The sequence below is a fragment of the Falco peregrinus genome, chromosome 5 (genome assembly GCF_023634155.1).
Source record: "Falco peregrinus isolate bFalPer1 chromosome 5, bFalPer1.pri, whole genome shotgun sequence".
In the NCBI taxonomy this organism is placed as follows: domain Eukaryota; kingdom Metazoa; phylum Chordata; class Aves; order Falconiformes; family Falconidae; genus Falco; species Falco peregrinus.
The window spans coordinates 108,649,877-108,670,352 of NC_073725.1; the positions used below are offsets into that span (position 1 = coordinate 108,649,877).

A 20,476-nucleotide genomic window follows, 5' to 3' on the forward strand; every position below is an offset into this window, starting at 1 on the left:
CCCCTAAAACCAAAAATAGATGCTGGAGCAAAAAACACACAGGCCACAAGCAGCAAGGCGGTCTTCGCTGTGCTTGCCATGGGTGGAGCAAGTGCTAGCCGAGGGACAGGGGTCAAGAGCCTGCCAAAACCTTTCTGCCAGGGCCATCAGTTTTGGGGGGTCACCCGCTCCGGGAGGCGGTAGCTCTCTCATGGGTGCTGGGTGCTTCCCTGCCTTTGTTATTGCCGAGCCAGTTTCCCATTATATTTTCAGCCTTGTGCTCAGCGGCCAGCGGGGTACAAAGATGTACAACTTCTTTGGGCTTTTCTATACATCTTCTGTACTTTTTCTTTATGCTGTGGTAGATGAAGTGTCTAGGACTCCAGTTCCCATGGACTACGAAGGAGCTAAGGGCAGTTCAGTGACTCTGTTCCAATGCTGAAAGTCCTTACATCCATCCTTTGCATCAAGCCCTCCACCCCATATATTCATTCTGGACAGTGATCCAACAAAGAAATCTAGTATGATTTAACTAATCTGCCTTTGCTTTCCACCATTAGTTAATTTAGATGGAATCTGCTGCATGTTCTTTACCAGGCAGTTACATTTTAGTGTATTTTTGCCTTGCTTTCCTGGTTTTCTCTCTTAACAATGTGGTTGTGGGTTTCATTCCCTTGTTTCAGTGTTTTCTGGATTAACTTTGTAGCAAACTACATTGCAACTGTATCAACTAGGGGGAAAAAACCACCCATATGATTGTTTGCATCAGGAAATTTGGTTGTGTATTTTTTCTTTAGGTTTTTGCGGAGTAGAATTGTGACGGAGGAAGAGCAGGTAAAATGGCCCTTGAGTGCAGGGAGGAATATGCCCAGCTACTGAGATGGGCAGGAGCCTTAAATACTGGTTGGGTTGTGAGTCCTCAGAAGTTTATTTCTTTTTTTCGTTTCAAACTTGAATTTGGGAGAACGACACATGGTGTGGCCCTGCCTCCACCTGTCCAGAGCCATTTATTTCAAAGCAAGAAGGTTTTTGCTCTGAAGTGGAAGTTTAAAGGGAAATTATCAGGTCCTTTCTAAACCAGTTTTGCATCTTTGTTACTGCTTTATCTGTAGTAATTTGAAATGCTGGGGGTGGAATGTTTTTTGGTGCAATGCCAAAAGAAAAGTGAAGTCCAACTTTAACCCTTGGGCTCCTCTTGTCATAGCTGTGTACCTTAGGATCATGTTATGTGGACAGTAAAATTTCTTTACGCTTCTCTGGCCAATGTGAAGGGCACTCAGAAGTGCGTATGTGTTTGATGGTGGATGCAGATCTCCGTGGGTGTTCATTTTTGCAGGGCCAAGGTCAGTGTGAAGGAGGAGCATGCTGGCAGAAGTTGATGGGGTGCAGTGTGTGGAGCTGTGGCCATTCTTTCCCTGCTCTGTCTTTGCAGAGAGCTGCGGTCCTGGTGCTTCAGGCTGTGTTTTCCTTTGGTGAGACTTGTGGGAAGCAGAGGAGCTCACGCTGCCCTTACCAAGGTGTTTCCTGAGTCAGAGTTGCAGGCTGGAAATTCGGCATTTATGCATTAGCCACAGTTCCCTGGAAAGGGGGTGCTGGTGTGGCACTGACCCAGTCCAGAAACGGGGGTGCACATACATGAGTTGCACTATGAGCAGCCAACCTCGGTGAGGCTTCTGCCTCCACGTTCACAGATCAGCACTGCAAGATAGTTTAGTGATTGCTTTTTCCATGGATGTAGTTCCTATTCTTCTTTTTCTTTCTCCCCCCACCCCCACCCCCACCCCTCTTTATTTCTTCTTTTTTCTTAGTTAAATGTGTCAACACCAGTGCATGGAAACTGCACCATAGGCTAACGTTGCTGCCAGGCAAGGGTTAAAGCGTGGCCATTCCCCTCTTGCCTTTCCTTACTAACAGCTTTCAGATCTTGGCATCTATCAAAATAGATGCTGGAGCCAAAAACTAACAAAGGTGGAAATGATTGCTGCAGGGCAGGCCGCTGTTTCCTGTAATCTGGTCTCAGGCCAAGCAGATACAGCTCCAGCTGCAGCCCCTGCTTCTGCTGGAGATGTTTACGATGAGCTGCCATGGGACCCAAGGCTGGAGCAGCCCAGGGAATTGGCTGTGCAACCTGAAAACCAAACCAAACCAGGCAAGGACAGATATCATACCTAAAAGGGTGGGTTTGGACAGAATATGCATTAGAAGGTGTTATGGGTAGGGGTTATAAAGGTGACCCGGCCCTTGGGAGCCAGCTTTGGCTTACAGAGCAGTACAGTGAGTAAAGGCAACTGGTTTAAGTCAAACATCTTGGCCACCCCATACGGTGGATAATGAGGGAAACAGCCCCTTTACTTTCCTGGGGCTCCAGTCAAATACAGTCACCTCCTTCCCTTCTCCCCAGCCAAAACCCACCAGCAGTCACAACAGCCAGTGGCTCAGCAGGGGCTGAGCAGGGACCTTGATTCGCCTGTAGTTCTTTTGTTGGTTTTATGGTCATGTAGAAACATGGTGGCTTTACATGCCAGTCCGGTGGTGCCCCTTGGTAGAGGTGTGGCATGGTGGTGGGAGGAAAAGGTAGTGGCAGCAGGACTTTGGGGCTTACTGGCAGCTCCGGCATGGCTGAGCACTGGCGTAGATTGATGGCAGCTTCTTCTGGACGTGACTGTGTGCTGGCGTGGCATCATGGGTGCCTCCTGGCTGCTTGTTCTCTACTCTGTGCCTCTTTTCTGCTGAGACACAAAACTCTGGAGGAGCAAGCGTTTGGAGGACTACGTCTGAGTTGCTGAAGTGCAGGGAAAGGCAGTTCTGATCCTTGAGGCATGTGGTGGGGCAATGCTGGACTCCGGATCCCATTTGAGGACAGTGGAAGCTACACTGAAAGCCCAGCGTGTTGGGAAACAGCCTGTAAATGAAAAGGGTGTGTGATTTCATAAGGCACATTGAGGCTTGTGGAGGAAGCTTACCTAAGTCAATTAGCAATATACATGTGCCTTGGTATGCATGAATCCTGCTGGCAGCGTCGAGGCTTTTAAAGCCAAATCTGATACAGTTTTGAGCACTTCTGGAAATAGGAAGGTATGCAAGTCTCCTTTGAAAGTGCTTCGCGCTGGAATATTAACTCCATTTTAAAAGGGTTGCCAACACACGTAGCTCCACCAGTAAAAATGGAGGTCAGGTTACACCAGTTATGTTGGTGATGAATGGTGTATAGACATCCATTAAATTTTAAATCAGGCTCCTTTTGACTTATTTAAAGTTGATTAAGAAAAGGTTGGTGTTGAACCACAATAAGCCACTCTCAAATAAGGGAAGCAATACAAATTAATCAAGTAGGTAATAAGCTGGAGCTACAACACTCAGGTTGCACCTCTGCCTGTCCAGTTTTCTATTGTTTCCTTTTGCATTTCAGACTTTCTATTACTTTCTCTGTGCCTGTGAAGTAATTTTAGATACCTGTTCTCTAATGTTTGGGTTTAGTTTTGTTTGGGTTTTTTTTTTTTCCTGTTGGACATTTACTGGAAATAGCATTTAACTTTTTACCCCCTAATGCTTGTGTTCAAATCCTTCTCCATGCAGGGGGGAAACAAGTGCGTTTCTTCTTCACTCCCATCACAGGTCTGTACCACCGTGTGCTCTCTGCTTGAGACTGCTTGGAAAGTACTGGAGGTTAGAAATTCAAGCTCTGTGCATACAGGTTTTTGCATTATAAGAAGAAAAAGTGAAGTGCTTCAATGTTCAGAGCACCTGAAGGGCAGGTAGGTACAAAACGTTGGTGTCCTTGCATCTGCGATGGGTTTGGTATGTGATCGAAGTTTACTTACTGCTCTTGCCCTAATGCACTTAAGACCTCCCTGAGTTTGAAAAGTGCTTTGAGAACTTGAGATGCTCAGGTCTTTCTAGAAAGATAAAGCAGAAATTGCTATATTCACCTTCTCTTTCAGACCTCCTATTGTAACTGCCTTCTGTGAGCACCAAATTTATACGAAAAATTTATAAAGCATTAAAAAGTCATTGCAGTCTGTCTCCATTCCCCCACTGATTGCTGCAGCTTCTCAGTTTTGTACTCAGTTTCCATCACTTGGGAGACACATACATCATGCCAATAGGATCCATAAATATTCTTAATCCCATTTTGCTGGTAATTTTCTCTTGCTTTAATCTGAATGCAAATGGGATCCCAATTCACATGAGAAACTACTCTTCTGCCTGGCTGCATTGGTAGCAGTGCCGCCCCTCAAAATGAAGCACCCTACAGTTGTATTTTGAACATAAACCCACATTTATTTCATGTTTACATGATCTCCAGACTTTGAAATCCTTCAAGGGCACCCCAAAATGCGCTCTCAATTTCTACCAGTTACCAGGCACTGGAGGGAATACTGGAAGCTGTTCGGGACAACAGCCGCAAGGCAGAGATCGGGATGTACTGGAGACTCATCTGGCAATGCCAAAAAAAGAAAACACTGCATTTTAGGAGGGTTTCTTAAGTGCTCACCAGCACAGTAGGCGTGGGGTGGTGGGCTGTCACCGTTGTGACGGTTGAAGCAAGTGGGTTCAGCCAGAATTAATCCACAGCTCACAATTTTGAGAAGGGCTGTTGCCTCACCACATTATCCAAAGGTGTGTTCGGTGCGTGGCAGTACATGTCACCCTCATTAAGCTTCGTAACGTCACACAGATCTGAAGCTGGTGATTTGCTTCTGGGACCACTGCCATGCCTCGGGGTGCCTGACGGGAGGATTATTTTTGTTCTTTGCAGAAGACACTGTTTTCCAAATGGATCATAAAAAGAAAAATGTGCTCGTAGGTGTTGAAAGAGCAAATGCTTTTGCATTTGACTGTGCTGTGCTTTTTCTAGTTTCTCCACTCTTTGGAAGCAAACGGGTGCTTTCATCCTAATTTTAAATTCTGGGTCCTTGCAGACTGGCCCAGTCCACATAATTACAGTGAGGACAGTGATTTTTGAGGGGAAGGCAACTGAAGTAGTGTACGGTGATTCACAAAACAGACCTTCTGAGATACTGTCTGCTCCCTTAGCCAAGTTTTTGCTTTATGTTTTCCTGGGTTTTTCCTTTTTTGTTTCTGGTTCATAAGCATTCATGCTTTCATACACCCCCAGAGTGTTTCTGAAGCTCCATTAAGGCAGTATCTGCACCTGGTTTGAAGTCCATTTCATCCTTTCTCATGGAATTGACGGTAACCCACACTGCAGTTTTCCATGAGGCAATCTGCCATACCGTGTCCTGCCCATGGCTCTCATTACACGCTCTTTCTTTACTCCATGTTACCAGTGACCCTGTCTGGACCCATCTGTGCTTGCCCTGGAGGTAGCTTCTGGTGCATTTTTTCCCCATGTCTCTGGCTTTTAGCACAGGTTTCTCCAGGTCCTTCCTGAGAACTCCCTGGCACCTCTTTATATACTGATTTTGAAGGATTCTGCCCTGGTTTTCTGCACTATAATGTTTGGATCCACTTGGAGACTTCTTGTTTGTTAGCAGCTGTATGGCTGGCCCCGTCTTCTACACCAGCATGTCTCTCTTTAGCCACCGTTTGACTGTGCAGGTCTGTTGTGAAATCCTTTCCCTGACTCATCCTTTTGATCCTTTTTAACTGCCCACTCAAAAAGCACGTTGTGGGCTGGGATGAGGGATTCACCCGGGCTTCAGCTGTGCTGGTGCCTTTCATCCAAGCATCTCTGAAGCTTCTGGAGAGGAAATAGTTCCCACCATGGCCCCACACAGAGTGGGCCATGAGTTCATTTCTCCTCTGGCTGCTGGTGAATTGTCCTGAATTTTCTGGACCAGAGAAGCCACTTCCTTCACGTGCTGGAAGGCACAAAATAGGACCTGGCCAGGCACCGTGCAGGTGGAGCTGGCACTCTGCGAATGGCCAAAAGGAAATCAATCAGTAAGCACAGCCGACCCCTCTGGTGGCACAACTTCTGTCACTGGATGGGCAGGGTTATCAAATCTTACCTGCTGTTAAAACCGCATTAAAATGGAAACAGCAGCTTCAGATAATTTTGTCTCTCTGTCATTTCGTTCGCCAACCATCTGAGCTCTGGTTGCAGGGTCTGTCTCTTTGGAGCAGCCTTCCTAGGTGGATGGATATTGTCTCTTTTCCTCATGAATTCTTCATGACAGTGTTGATCTCCTGACTTAAATTTTTTATGCAATTAAGGCAAGCAGTATCATCGAACTGTCTGCACAGGAAATGATGATCAGTGACAGCCTGAATGTATCACATCAGCAACTTCCTACAAGGCGCTTGCTACCTCCACAGAAGTTATTTGCAGGTAGTTTTAATTACTCTTTGTCTTGCCCAGAGGGGAAAGTGTTGCTCAAAAACTAAAGAGGTCACTGGGCCTCTAGAGATTGCCTCGTGTTTCCATGTGGTCCTTGAAGGTCTTGTTTTCCCGGCCTGTAAAAGGAGGATGTTCTTACTGGATGGAGGTGGGAAGCACATTGAGATGTGCAGCGTGAGCTTGGTGGGTACCCAGCTGCAGGGAGAAACAGGCCCAGTGCCCTGCAGAGAACACAAACCACACGCGGTAGAGATTGAGCAGAGCTGTCACTCCTGGGCAGTACGATACAGTTGTGGTCCTCCTGGCTCCAAAGTGAAGTCAAAGGGCAATGGGACATTCAGACAGCCATCTCTAGGGGACAACATGCTGCCTGCACAGAGGGCCGAGTGCTGCTGCTGTGTACACTGAGTACTGATGCTCAGCAAACTGCAGTTTCCAAAGTGGGCATTGATACCTGTCTCTGCCTTTTGGGGCTGGTCTGGGAGCAGGACTCTCCCAGCCTTCGTGCCAGGGGGAGGATGGCAGAGGTTTCACATGGGCACATGTCAGGGGGAGGAAATAAGTGACAGAGCAGCCTTGCAGAGAAATGTTATCACAGGTGGTTGTGATTGCGTGCATGTGTTGTTTTACTTAACCTCCAAACAATGTATTTGATTCCTTTTTTTTCATTTTAAGTATTATTTGAGCCCAGCTTCAAAACGACTTCCTGAGGTAGCAGATCTGGCAATTCTTAGCAGAAAACAACTTCTGAGTAACAGCTAGAGCCTTATACTGAGGTTTTGAAACGTTGAAGCCATCACTTCATTTCCCCAGGTACCTGCATGCCTGGAGTACATTCTCCTTATACCCCTTTGCCTGAACACTAGGAGAGGTGGCAGAGTTATTAATTAAAACAGTGCCATGCACAGGGTTTGGAAAAGGAACAACAAATACGAAAGGCCTGTGAGCTATTTCCTCCTCTTCTCCTTCCCCTGCAATTTATTCTAATCCAGGTTTTCCATGTGATATCCCTTGCAAAAAAACCCAACCAACAAACAAACAAAAAACCGCCAAAACCAACCCACCTCCCCATTCAGACTTATTTTGGGAAGACGCTTGGGAACACCTTTTGCTTTGAACCTGAATCGTAGCTTTATTTCATAGATATGGAGGCAGCAGCAGGGACCCACACACACACTCCCTGGATCAGGCGTTGGCACTATGTGAATATAACACAAAAAGACATGTAGGCAGTACTCCCTTGCCCTGGTATGGGGGTATGAGGGAGGCTCCCAGAAACACCTGTTTCTTCAGTTTCACAGCCCTGTTTGAGTCATTGATGGCCAGTGATGTTGCCTTTATCTAGGTCAGGCTAGAAAAGATGTAGAGCTAGTTACAGGTGAAGGCTGAAGGTCAAATCCCAGAATCCAGTGTAGTTGTCTCTTCCAGACAACAGTTCAGGACCCATTACCCAGCTCGGCATCCTTCAGAGCTCTGTCACCCCCAGAAAACCTCCTTTGTATCACCCACTTCTCTGCAACCTTCTTGCCACAGCTCTCCATCACTGAGGAAAACTGGTGTCCTTAGTGGCAGGGATGCTGCAAGGATAAGTACATTGTCTGTAGTGATGTCATTAAAAAAAATTAATACGTTAAAAATGTTTCCTTCCTCTACAATAATGATAATCTTAATTTTTGAGCTTCCTGCAGTGGAACATTTTCTTAATTGAATTCCTAATTCATTGAACATCTCTAATAAGCATGAATGACAATTTCATCTTACTGGCTGCATTCTTTGAAGGGATGCTCTTTGGAGACTGATGCATGAAACAAAACCTTCTTTCCCCTCTCAGGCCAAGGTTTTAACTCCAGTCTTTGCTCAGCAGTCAGCATCAACCCAGGGCACTCTGCCTCTCCGGGGTATGTGCTGGGCTCCTCTCATTGCTGTCTACAGCTTGAAGGCAGTAACAGTCCTGCAGGCACCCTGGGTTCATCTCTGGTAATTGAGCTGGGCTTCCCCTGCTGAGGAGGCACTGGAGTGGACATCCCTGAAGGTGAAGGCTGCTCTTGCCCCAGAGCACCAGCACCAATCAGGAATCCCACGTGCTCTGCTTTGTTCAGCACTGAATGAAACGCTTTGCTACATGCTGGGCAATCTTACTGCATCCTTTTTAGGCCTGCTTTTTTCCAAGGACCTGGGGAGCTGGAGTTCCTTAGCTGGCATATGATTAATCTGGAGCATGCTGTCACATTCTGGTGCATCTTCCTTATCCTTCCATTTCCAACACACAATTTTTTCCTTGTCCTCAACGTGGTAGGTCCTTTGTTGGAGATGAGCTCCTGTGTCTTGTTGCAGGATACAGGTACACCTCTGCAGGAGCTAAGCCACCACGGGGCTGCCTCTCAACTAGTTCAGCAAACGTTCTCCTGCCTGTACGAGCACAAACCCTGCAAACAACTTGCTTGAACCAGGCAATTTTTGCACCATTCCCTTGGCACATATCTCCTGATGCTGGCATGACTCCTGATGGAGGTATGCTCCACCATGCCCTCCATCCCAAGTGCATCTGAAGACAACCACATAGGTGTTTAGGTTGCACAGAGCTTTGCAGGGCTGGTAAAAATGTTTTTGGTGATGTTACAGTTCCCTTGTCACATTGGAAAAAAAGAGGAATGGAAAGAGAAAGAGGGGAAAGTAAGGGGAAGAGGATGGGAATCCTGCTGTCACAGTTACCTAGCTTCAATGTAACTGGTAGCACACAGACACGACTCCTTCTCCTTAGGGTTTTTTGAGCAAAGAGCCTCTCCCAGCAGCTAGTCGGTCTCTGCTGTACCCCAGTGAGTGTCGTTGGTTAGCTCTAGCCTTGAAGCAGTGGCATTGTTGGTTCTTTGAGGCCCAGCTGAAATCCAGCAGCACTCCTGAAATGAAGATGTCCTGGCTGCTGCCTGGATAAAGCATGGCAGCAAGCTGAGCCCATGAACCCATGTCCTCAGATAGCTCGTCTGTTAAGGTAGCACTGCATTCTTAGAGTTAAATGGGTTCTCACAGCCAGAAGGTGACATCAGTGGAGTAAGGAGGTAGGCTCCATGTTTGCTACATGGAAAAAGGCACATCAGTTATGGGAAACAGTCTTTCGCATCTCAATTAGATGTGACACACACAAGTCTCATCTCTAGGACCATTTATTATCCTCTATCTTTGTTATTTCTAGAGCCGCCTTATTATTATTATTAATATTAATATTAATGTCAATATCAATATTATTATTATACCTCAGTGCTTCCCAAGATCTAAAGTATTTATTCAAGACCAACATAGGATGAATGGGCTATAAAGGGATTTAGGTTCCTTTGGGAGGAAAATCTCAGTCTGGCACGCACTGAGAAGCCAGCCCCATCTCTTCCCTTTGCAGCCAGGGCTGACTGTTTGCGCTTTGCCATCCAAAGCAAGCAGACGGTCCAGAGGCTGCAGGACGTTCTGGGATTGATTTCCAGAGTAAGCCCACATATTGCTGCTGGTTGTGCAGGAGCTAAATTGAGCACGTATATATGAAATAGCTGCAGCTTTGTCAGCTTGTTGCACCCACAAAAGCCACGCTTACGACATGCAGAACTCCCCAGGCGATCTTGTGCCATGCTGGGTCGTTTCCTGTGGCAGAGGCTTTTTGCATGATTACTTCTTAATTGTGCTTTGTGCCCGTTGTTTTGTGACTTGCCAAGCAAGGCTATGGATGAAGCGTATTTGTTTGAAGTGTTATCCTTTAGATCTGGCAGAGAGATGACAAAGCCGGGGGGGGGGGGGGGGGGGGGGGGGGGGGGGGGGGGGGTGCGGGGACGGACGACACACAACGGGACGACACACACACACCAATGGGAAATAATCCCCTCTTCACCGGAGGTCTGAATTCTTCTTCCCTCTTCTTCTCTGAAGGTCACTGTTGATCATGAGCCCAGTTACAGCGCGGTTCCTGCAGAACATCTCTCCCTTGCTATCCAGCTTCATTACGGTTCCTATTTTCTCTTGCCTCTCAGGGCAACATTATACTGCACTTTCATTGCCCCTCAAGAGGGAAGGGAGCCCTCCTAAGCAAACCTCTTGAGCAGGGAATAGTCCTGATAAAAAGCTGTTTATGTGCAATGAGAAGACACCGACCTTGAAATCACTCCACAGTCTTCCTCTCCAGTCCATTATAAACGTGACAGCAGGCAGGTGAAGACTGCTGGCTAGCAGAGAACATTTCCCTCCCCCCCAAAAAAAATAAAATTATCCAGCTGTTTAGAAGGAAAGCACCGATTATCTGCTCTCTCAGGAAAACTGCGAACAAGGAAAAGTGTAAAGCTATTCACACCAAGTCTACAGGGCCAAAGTGTGTGCAGTAACACCTTAAACTCCCAGGGCTCAACCATCGGCTGATAGCAGAAGTTGTACCAGGGGCTGTCAGGGCCATTTCACTATTCTGTGGTAATTTCACGGAAAATGAACTGTGCTGAAGATGCTTTTCCATTTGGGTTCACATAGGAATGTTCTCCAAAAACAGCAAACGTGCCCAATATTCTTAACTTAAAATGGCTGCTTAAAATGCAAGGAACAGTGTGGCTAATTAAGCCTCTGATCATTTAAAATTAGCTCATATGGCTTAGAGAATACAGCCCAATCCAATTAGCGCAAGAGTGCTTTGCTAGAGGCATATATAAAAAGAGGTCCTATGGAGGGGAAGAAAGATCTAGAGACTTTCCAACTCCCATCTACAGAATGAGACTGTGCCCTTTTATGATAATTTCAATATTCTTCCTGTGACTGATTTGCAGCAGAGAAGAAACAGAGATAACAAACACCCATGGATCGTCTATGGCTTCAGTGTTGTATTTTCCCACTCTCCCGTTTCCACTGGTCACCTGAATGGAGTGCAAGATATACCTTTTACTCAAAGCCAGAGAAGATCGAAAGCACTCAGTATGTTCTATATATGTTCAGTTAGGAACTTAAATTAGGTTGTAGTGCAGTATTGTGGAGTGTGGCAGAGGAAGATTTTCCTCCCAGGGCGGCCCAAGTGATGGAGCAATTGGTAAGGGCTCTGTATTGTCACCTCTTGTCATCCTACACACTGGAGGGGATGGCTTGGTAACACCCAGCAGTGACATCCCACAGGCTGGGGGACACATTTAACTACATTCCCTATCAATTTGATGACTTCTCTTCATTTTTATTAGCAACACCGATTTTGACTAAGGATAGAAACTTGTACTGATCATGCATCATTTAATTAAAGGGATGATGCAAACGTGTCTGAAATTTCCTGTGGACATTGACTTCTGGGAAGTTGTCCATATTTTGTTTGGACTCTGGCAAATTGATATCTGTCTAGTGCTTCCTTGGAACGATTTGGTTTGCTCTGAAAGCAATAGCTCATTTAAGGCCACTTAGTACATGCTCTAAAGCTGCGCTGCATCAAGGCTTCAGCTGATTTCAGCTCTCATTAAGGAAATGGACACATCCCTGTCTCTTTATACCAGGGGCCTCTCAATTTACTGATGTTTTTCGTGGCTGTGTGAAAGGACTCTGCCCAGAAAAGTGACCACTGCCCAAGCACCGTGTTTGTTCCGATAGGTCTAGCCATATCCTCGGACACGGCACGTGCCTTATCATTCTCAGCAGATGAGCCTGCTATTAAAAACTCCCAAACTATAGATTTTTTTATTATTTAGAGAAGCTGGACAGGTTCAGAGGTGTGTGTGCTGATGTTTCAAACAGGACATTGCCATCAATGAGGAGCCTCCACAGTGTAAGTTGTTGTGCTGCTGGAGGATGTGGTTTGAAAAAAACCACGGTCACATAAAAGGATTGTATTGTCCTTTGGAAGTGGAATGAGTCGACTGCTTTTCTGGAGGCAAATTTATGGGGTTCACTTAGAGGCAAGCCCACATCATCAGTCTGTACAGCAGTCGTGGAGCCTTCAGAGTGCCTGACAACTGTTGCAGAATTTGCATCTCTACACCTTAACCCAGAGCCCCAAAGTCTGTGCCATACACGTTGGGGGACAGCACAGGCACCCACAATTACCCCCATCAGTTAGTTATATTCCCTTTGTAATCAAACCTTTGGTGTTTCAGTGCATTCCTTGCTGCACTGAAGTCACTACTCTTCCATGACGTCTTCTCCTTTCTGTGTTGTTCAGGTAGTTGCACTGCCTTGATCGCAGCAACACCAGACCTCTTCAAGAAGTGCATCATCACAGAACTCACATTTATCTTCCGTGGCTCTCCCTTCTTCCCAGTCCCTGAGATGATAACAGAGGTGAGTGTTCTATTTTAACGTGTTCCTTTTTTCACCGCTGCTGATAAACAGGCGTCGGCAAAGGAGTAGCTTAGCACTTGAAATGTGATTCAGTTCTGAGATCTGGTGGGCACTCATTTTAGGGTCAGTGCTTAGGGAAGGTCGGACTCCTCCAGAAGTGAGGTTCAGTCCCATGTTTCCCAACCAACTGGCCTAATGCCGGGGAAATAGGCCATCCCAAGCTTCACTGTGGCCTCAGTGAACTGAGCGTATTTAAGAAAATCCCAAGACCTGAAAACTGACATTGAGTAGAGGAAAATGAAGGGCAGGGTGGCTGCCCACCATACGACTGTGCAACCTGGCTGCCATCCAGGTTAGTGGGTGGCCCTGAAAAACACCCGGTAAAACTCAGATTTTCTGAAGAACGTGGGAAAGCATCTTACTCGGCTTATATCACCTAGGAATTAGAGGGGTGGGCTTCCTGGGTATTCATCTTGAGAGGGACGTGTCAGAGCATTATTCCACCCCACTGCGTTAGCCTGGGGAGCTGGGGGAGAGCGCTCTCTGAGCCAAAGGTATTACCCTGGTAATGCAAGTTGTATTACTCAAAGAGATTTAGGCTTGAAAATGTTGTGAAGGGCTAAAAATGTGCAGAGAGATGGTTACTGCAGCTCAGCCGATTCCCTCTGACAACAGTCTGTAGGAGAAGCTGAGCAACCTTTTGCAGCTGTCAGAGGAATAAGTCTTTTATCTCAAAGGACTGATCCATAAAGAATTAATTGTCCAAGCCCTGCTCTCAGCCAGGTCATTTTTGTTACAAAATGTATATGTATTATCAACATCAGGACATCCCATAGACTTTCTAAAGGTATAAGAAAGCCCTAGATTATCATCCTCTCGCATTAAAAAAAAAAAAGTCCAAAAAGAGTCAGTCATCTTAGTGCCACGGGCTGGATTCCTGATTTAAAAAAAAAAAAAAAAAAGAGAAAATGCACATTAAGAAAAAATAAATGTGTACAACTGAGAGATTTAGGAGGGTGTTCCAACCCCCTGCAGCCAGAGAAAGAGACTGTCATGACTCTTAACTCTGGTACTCTGGCTCAGACCCTAAATAGTTGAGGCCAAATTATTAATAGAGAAGGTGAGTGACAGATTCCAGATACACAAGTCAGGCTGCCTCCTGACATTTTCTGTCAGTAAAAATAAGTAGCCTTTCTTTACATCTAACAGAAATCTCTTCCCTGGCTCTCCTTGACGGTCCCCCCTCCTGTCTCCACCTCCAGAGATGTCTGAACAGTATAATTTCCTTTTATTTTTAGCCATCTTTCATAATTGAAAGTATCTCTGTGTCAAAGAGAAAACGTTTCCATGAATTCCTCAACAGGCACTTACTGAAAGCAATTGATGAAAATGAAATATTTAATGGGGTTTTACACCTGTGGACTTGGCAATACTGGTGCATCTCAAAAGCAAAATTTTAGTGACATCAAGATGGATGGGCATGGGGCCATCATCTCACCAGCTTCACTGGTGCATCTCTTTGGGGTTGGGATCTGGCCTGAGGGGTGTATGAGTCAGTGGCAGGTGAGCTGCTCCTCACTCCAGAGCTTTCTGCTTTTCCCACTGAAGACCCAATACCGCTGCTTGGGGCAAAGCTGATGTTTCTCACTTCTCAGTAGTACTTAGGGTGGCTGCAGCGCTCTCCAGAGATCCAGCCACATCCACAGGCAGTATTCATCTCATCTAAGGTAAGGACCACCTGGGATCAGACCCAGGGTCCAGCTTGCCCCATTCCTTCTCTTGCAAAGTGGCCAGAGCAGATGCCTCTGGAAGACAGCACAGGAGCTCCTCAAGTGATCTCCTGCATATGTGCTGCCCACCTGTATGAGTTTGTACTTGGGATCTTCCTGAGACATTGTTTTTGCCTTTGCCTTTGTTAGTGTATGAAGGGTTTTTCTTCCCTGGATTAGCTCACCTCTTCCCAGGCCAGTTCTGTGTTCCTGTTTCGATGCTCAAGCAGACAGATCCTGCTCCTGCTCCTGCTCCTGCTCAGTAGCTCAGCTGGACTTTGCCTTGGCCCGAAGGGCTGCAGCAAGAACGTATCAAAGCAAGTACAGGAGCAGAAACAGCCTCTCAACAGCACACAGTGAGGGAAGAGGTGATTCAGTTTAATGCAACTACTAAAACCAACCCCAAGGATCCAAGACTTTAATTGCACCCACTTTGCAAATCAAGCTTTCTCTAATCAAGCTCTCTTGTGACTCACCACTAGCCCAGAGCTGACTGCTGTGGAGGTAGAGAGGACAGACCTCAGCTCTCGTCTGCCCTTTCTCCCTTCCTCACCAGCTAATAACTCCCCCTTGCTGTGTGCCCCCTTCTAGGCTGCCTCCCCTCTCCCTCCAAGTGTCACGGCTCTACCCCCTGCCACCTCCCACCATGGGCAGTGTCTCATGCCTCTCACAGTGTCTTGGGGGAGAAGGGTGCAGAGAACCCTGTTGCATCCTCAAAATTAAGGAGGCAGAACCCCACCCCACCTTCTCAGTGCTGTCCCCAGGCATGGGTGTCAGCTTAAGGGTCTCTCTTGCTGCCTATGTCAGTCCCTCATGGTTTTCTGTTGTGAAAGCTGCAGAAGAAAGTTTTCAGCTTACCGTGTCCATTTAGGAATGATAACATGGCTAGAATTTATGAATCATAACTAATCGTGTTGCCAGTACAGGGAGGATTATACAATGTGTGATCTAATAACCCCCGACTGTTTAATCGCCTGTGGTAGGTTCTGAGCATGTTACACGACAGGTGACATACCTGACCTTTTAAGGTGAAGCCACAAAAGGTGTTTCTTTCATAGGTGTTTCCCTGCTCCACTTGGGTGGAGCATCCTTGCGAGTAGCAGGACCTCCTGGCCTGGCAGAAGCAGGTGGGAGTGTTGTCACACAAGTGTTGTTACATCTCAGAGGAGTTTCCCACTGGCATTCCTGCAGTGATTTCAACAGCAAGGGGAGGAAATGAGTCTGGATTTTGCATGAGGCTGTTGCTGCACGGGTGTCTGTAGGAGCCCAAAAGCCCCCATGGTCTCCACAGGAGGCTGGAAAGGTTCTGCCATCCCAGAGAAGACATCGCTGGGGCAGAGCTGTGTCTGTGACCTAGCCCTGCAGTGTGCCCTCGTATGAGTTGTGCAGGTTCAGAGCTAGCAAACTCATGCCGTTTGTGCACTGTTCACTCACTCCTGTCCACCGACCTCAAAGAAACACTTTTCCCCTATGAAGAGCTGCCTCCATAATGAAGGTATGAACAATGAAGATAATGAAGATGGCCTTTGCCTGACAGTGACAGTCCCTTCCTGCTGCTGCCTCATCCTCAATAACCTCTTGGGTTAAGTTCAGCCTAACCAATACAAATATATCTGTCATATGAACATAATTGCATTTAATTGCTGAGATAAATTTAAAATAATTGCCCAGGTGACGTTCACCCTTCCAGGGGCGTTTGTGAATGAACAGGGGGTTTCTGGGCAACCCCACGCTCTGCCCAGGTGCTGACGGTGACTTTCACAGACAGCCACAGCACAGTTCTCGCTCTTGAACATCTTCCCTGCAGCCCTTGGAGTGGTTTCAAGTGAAAAACAGAACGGTGACATATTAAACGTTGCCTCCCACACAGTGTCTCTCTTCAGCCTCCGTTGTTGCTTGCTGTGGGTTCAGGAGTCTCTGGTGGATCAGCCTGCCCCCGAAAACGCATGTGTTTGCCAAAATAGAAGCATTTTTGCAGAAGGCAATGATTTGGCTGAACGTTTTGCCAGCATGCGTCTCTGGGTTTTGCAATTTGTTTCAGCATTTTGTGTTTGTATTTAATTCTGGATTTCATTTTCTTGTACAAGATACTACCACAACAAAATATTTTAATGTTTGCAAATACTTTTTTTGGGAGGGGTAGGGGAAAGACATTGATTTTCAAATATGTTTTGAAATGCCAGGATTCCCTACCAGGCAGTAGGGCCATTTTCCTGTCAGTTCACAGCACCAGCTCTGGTTACATAGAAGTTAATGCCACTGTGAGAGGACCTGAACATCTTTCCCACTAATATGCTTTGCTTCCAGGATGGTGAATTATTTAAAATGCTTTCTATGGCTTTAGTCTCTCCCAAGTCACAATCTCATATTTCATTAATGTCAGTCTCATATTCGATTATTCCTTTTCTGGTAGCAGCTGGGATCTCCTGTCAAGGACCAAGGAGCAGTTGGTACCTTCCTAGGTGGTGATGGAGAGCAGGGTAGATGGGGTCTGGCTTGATGCACTAATCCAGCCAAAGCTAGGGACAACCGTGACCTGCACAACGCAGGGGGAGTTGGAAGAGAGCAAAGCCAACAGCTGAGCAGAAAAATTACACAAGCAGGTGAAGTAGACCCTAGGGTTGGTGGACCTTAGAGAGCAAGCATGGGACAAAATAAGAAAAGGTATTTCAAGGCAGTGGGAAGCGTTTGTGTTTGATATGCCTCATATATGCTGTTTTCTGGCACCTGGGAAAACTGCTCAGTAGTAGCGAAAAAAAAGAGTGAAGAATAATGTCTCCAGTGCAAAATTCCTGCAGCTCTTGGCTCAGCAGAGCATAATTGCTGGTGGCTGGAGCCTGCTTAGGACACTGGAGCTAACACCTCTGTGCTTGCAAGAAGTGGGATCTTGGGTGACCACAAGCATTAAGTTTGGAGTATCATTAAAATAGCAACACCTGCAGCAGCACAGAGTCCTGAACTCCCTGCTGAGGAGTTTCACTGTGCTGCTAACTTAGAGGGAAGATGTCACCTACTAAATCACCCAAACCACTTCCTGCAGCACCTGCTTTTTCCTCATGTCTCCTATCCAAATCGTGGCTAGACCCATGTAAAAAATGCTGTCTCTGCTGAAATAGCTGGGCTGGGCCTTGCTGGATCCACAGCACACATTGCCAGAGGGATGGCTGCAGGAGGAGTGATGTATGGAAGGTGTAACACCTGTGCCCGTGCTACAGGCAGAGCCAGAGCATGGCCCTGTTCCATACTGGAGCCTGCCAGAGTACGGCTCTTCATCACAGCCCTCAATGGAGTCAGGCAGCACACAGGCACTTGTGAAAAAAAGCTTGCAGGCTTTTCCACGCGTGAGGATATTGCCGGATATGAAATGCATTGGGAATGGTCATTTAGGATTGCTGCCCAAGCATCTTTGGGGCCAAAGTGGTACCAGCTTTCGGATCCTGGATGCATCAATCCAGGTGGGGATGGACAGCCACCATGAACCCTGGTCCTGCACCAGAGGTCCCCTCTCCAAAGCAGCTCCTCCAGGAAGGGCATGGGTTTGGTCAGAACTTTCTCTCCTGAGCTGGGACCCGGTACGTTGGTGGTCCCTTGATTGCCATGGAGTTACATGCTCACAACTCATGTGCCAAAGACAAAAACCCCACAGTGATTCCCTCTGGTCATTATTTTCTCAACATATTGACTCTGCCAGGCAGTTAGTCAGCAACAGTGGGCACTGTTGGTGGAGCCAGGAACCCTCTGCAGTGGAGGTCCTCCCTTGCTTTCCTTCCTGAAGAAGGAACCTGAGTGTCCCACTTGCTCCCTGGCCTGAAGAAGACCTGACACAGCAGATCTGTAAGCTGTGGGCATTTTGCACTCCCACACAGTTCCCCAGCACCTGGTCAAGCTGATTTGATGACTGTTGTTTCTGGACGTGGACTGGAAGGCAGGCAGAGACATCTCTTGGGCTGGCTGGAACATTCAGCAGGGAGGAAGGCTGTGGCCCTCCCAGCTGGCTGCTCACTCCTCAGCTTTCTCTTTCTCAAGGGCTTCAGGAAGCTGAAGAGATTCAGAGATATGTTTTATTCCCTTTCTTGAAAGTGTGGCTAAAAATAAAGAGACTATTAAAACCAAGCCCAACCCATGAAACGGAGTGCGTAGGTGTGATGCTCACCAACACCTGGGGCTGTGGAGCGTCCTGGGGGAGCTGGCACCCATCTAGCAGACATGTTCTCTCTTTCTCCTCATTCTTTCTTTGGCACCTTGTCAAAGAGTTCACGAGATAATAAATCTAAAGTCATTTTGTTTGAAAGTGACCTGTGTGTTGTTCCAGTTATAAGGAGAAGAGAACAAGACGACAATGATTTTCATTTGTAAAACTGACCAGGATCCCCAGGTTGCTCCTGTGCTCTCTGCTTTTATTTCCTGGCTGAAGGTTTCTAGAGGTGGCTGGTAGAAAGTTACAATGGCAGATATTGCTTTGCGGTAGCAGAGCAGGATGTCTCTGAGGTTTGCCTTTGGCAGATGCGATAGACCAGCAGAAAACATGCAGTGCACAAGGGTGAGTTCCTGGACAGCCCTGGGTAGCAAAGGAGGAAGGTTTAATGGAAAGGAGTTCCTCCAAGCGGCATGAAACCATGGGACCTCAGCTCAAGACCTGAAAGGAAGGCTGTGCAATGTGGGCATGCCAGCCCCACAGCACATCCCTCGCTCGTACCCTCCCAGCTTGCGTGTAAGTAGGTCTTGTGTGTGTGACAGGGAGATGCAGGTCTCCCCTGAAGATGGGGGATTTGCAGGGCCCTTGCATAGTGAGAAAAGTCATAAAATGTGTGTCACGCTACCATAGTCCCCCCAGAAGACCTGTGCCTCCACCCTGCCATAGCAAAGGGGATTGGGGCAGGGTGGGCATTAACATGTTAATCCTTAGACAGCCTGAGGGCTTCAGCTACTGTAGATGAAGGGCTGTGGTGGACGAACATGGACTTAGTGTCATCTGTAATGCAGCAGAGATTGGTGTTTGGTACAAAGGGAATTTGCCACTGTTGGGTTCGGTAAATTGCTTGGTGATACCATGAACTTGGAGCTGCTCATATCCTCCCTTTGCATGGCCAGGAGGGTCTGTATGCAGCCTTAGGGGTGGGAGAGTTACCCTGTGATGCAAAACAGCCTAGGATTTGGTGGATTGAGGTAGCACAGGTGGGGGTGCATGTACAAGATGAGTTTGATTATCTGCATTAGTCTGTAACAGCCTACACAGGTGCACCTCTCAGGCACAGTGTCCCAGCTACTGCAGCAAGCTGAGAGGCAGTAATTCCCTTTCCCTCCCTGCCTTCTCCATCCACAATGCCTTTGGTAGGACTGGGAAATGGTAGGAAAGAGCAAGCCGTGCCAGAGAGCTGCAAAACTGGAAGGAGGGCTGCAAAAATCTGGTGGGAACCAAACGGGCTGTACTTCCAGTGGCAACTTCTCAGAGATGGACTTCCAGGGACAGCCTGGCCAGTGCTGCCTGTGGACACCAGCAAAAGAAAAAGCCACGAACATTGCCCAGACCCCGCATGAACCTCCCCTGCCACTGTCCACCACCCCTGGTGACATAAGTGCACAGCTGGAAGCAGTTTATTCCCCACCAGCCCTTTCCTGCTTATCTGGAGCCAGCAGCAAGAGCAGGAGCCGCTCTCGTAGAGGGACCCTGCAAATCCTCTGATGGACATGCAGACCAAGCGCTGTTTCCCAGGGGGATCGGGAAGGATTGGATAATTAATCACAGCTTGTCTGGGGGTGGATGAGGAAGTCTGAATAAAGGTGTTAACGGCTCTTAAAGGCTTTCCTGGTTCACAGAGGGTGCTGCCTCAAACAGATTATCTGGAAATATTATTAGCTGGGGTGGGAAAGGGGTTTGTTCCTTCTCTAGGCTCTTTGCAGCCACCCTAAATCTGCTTGAGCTGTGGAGACAGATTTTATTGTGTGGGGGGAGGTGGGGGAGAGGTGTTGGCTGTCAGTGGGTCAGCAATTAATTGGTTTATTCCTTTCTCACAGTTATTTTCTAACAAATGTCTGCTAAAACCCTAGTGCCCACTTTGTCCCAGCTCAGCAAACAAGAACCACAGGGATTTGCACTGGGGGAGACCCCAGGCCCTGAGATCAGCTTTCCAGGCACTGCCAGGAGGTCCCT

At 47.3% G+C, this 20,476-nt stretch overlaps 1 long non-coding RNA gene across 1 annotated transcript in view; it reads left to right on the forward strand.

Annotated features, from left to right (window-relative positions):
* LOC114011351 (uncharacterized) overlaps positions 1–20,476 on the forward strand; it is a 206,203-nt gene that overhangs the window by 143,258 nt on the left and 42,469 nt on the right. Inside the window, exons 4-5 of the long non-coding RNA XR_008747369.1 lie at positions 3,595–3,734; positions 12,438–12,556. This is a non-coding gene — a long non-coding RNA (uncharacterized LOC114011351). The remainder of the gene's footprint in view (positions 1–3,594; positions 3,735–12,437; positions 12,557–20,476) is intronic.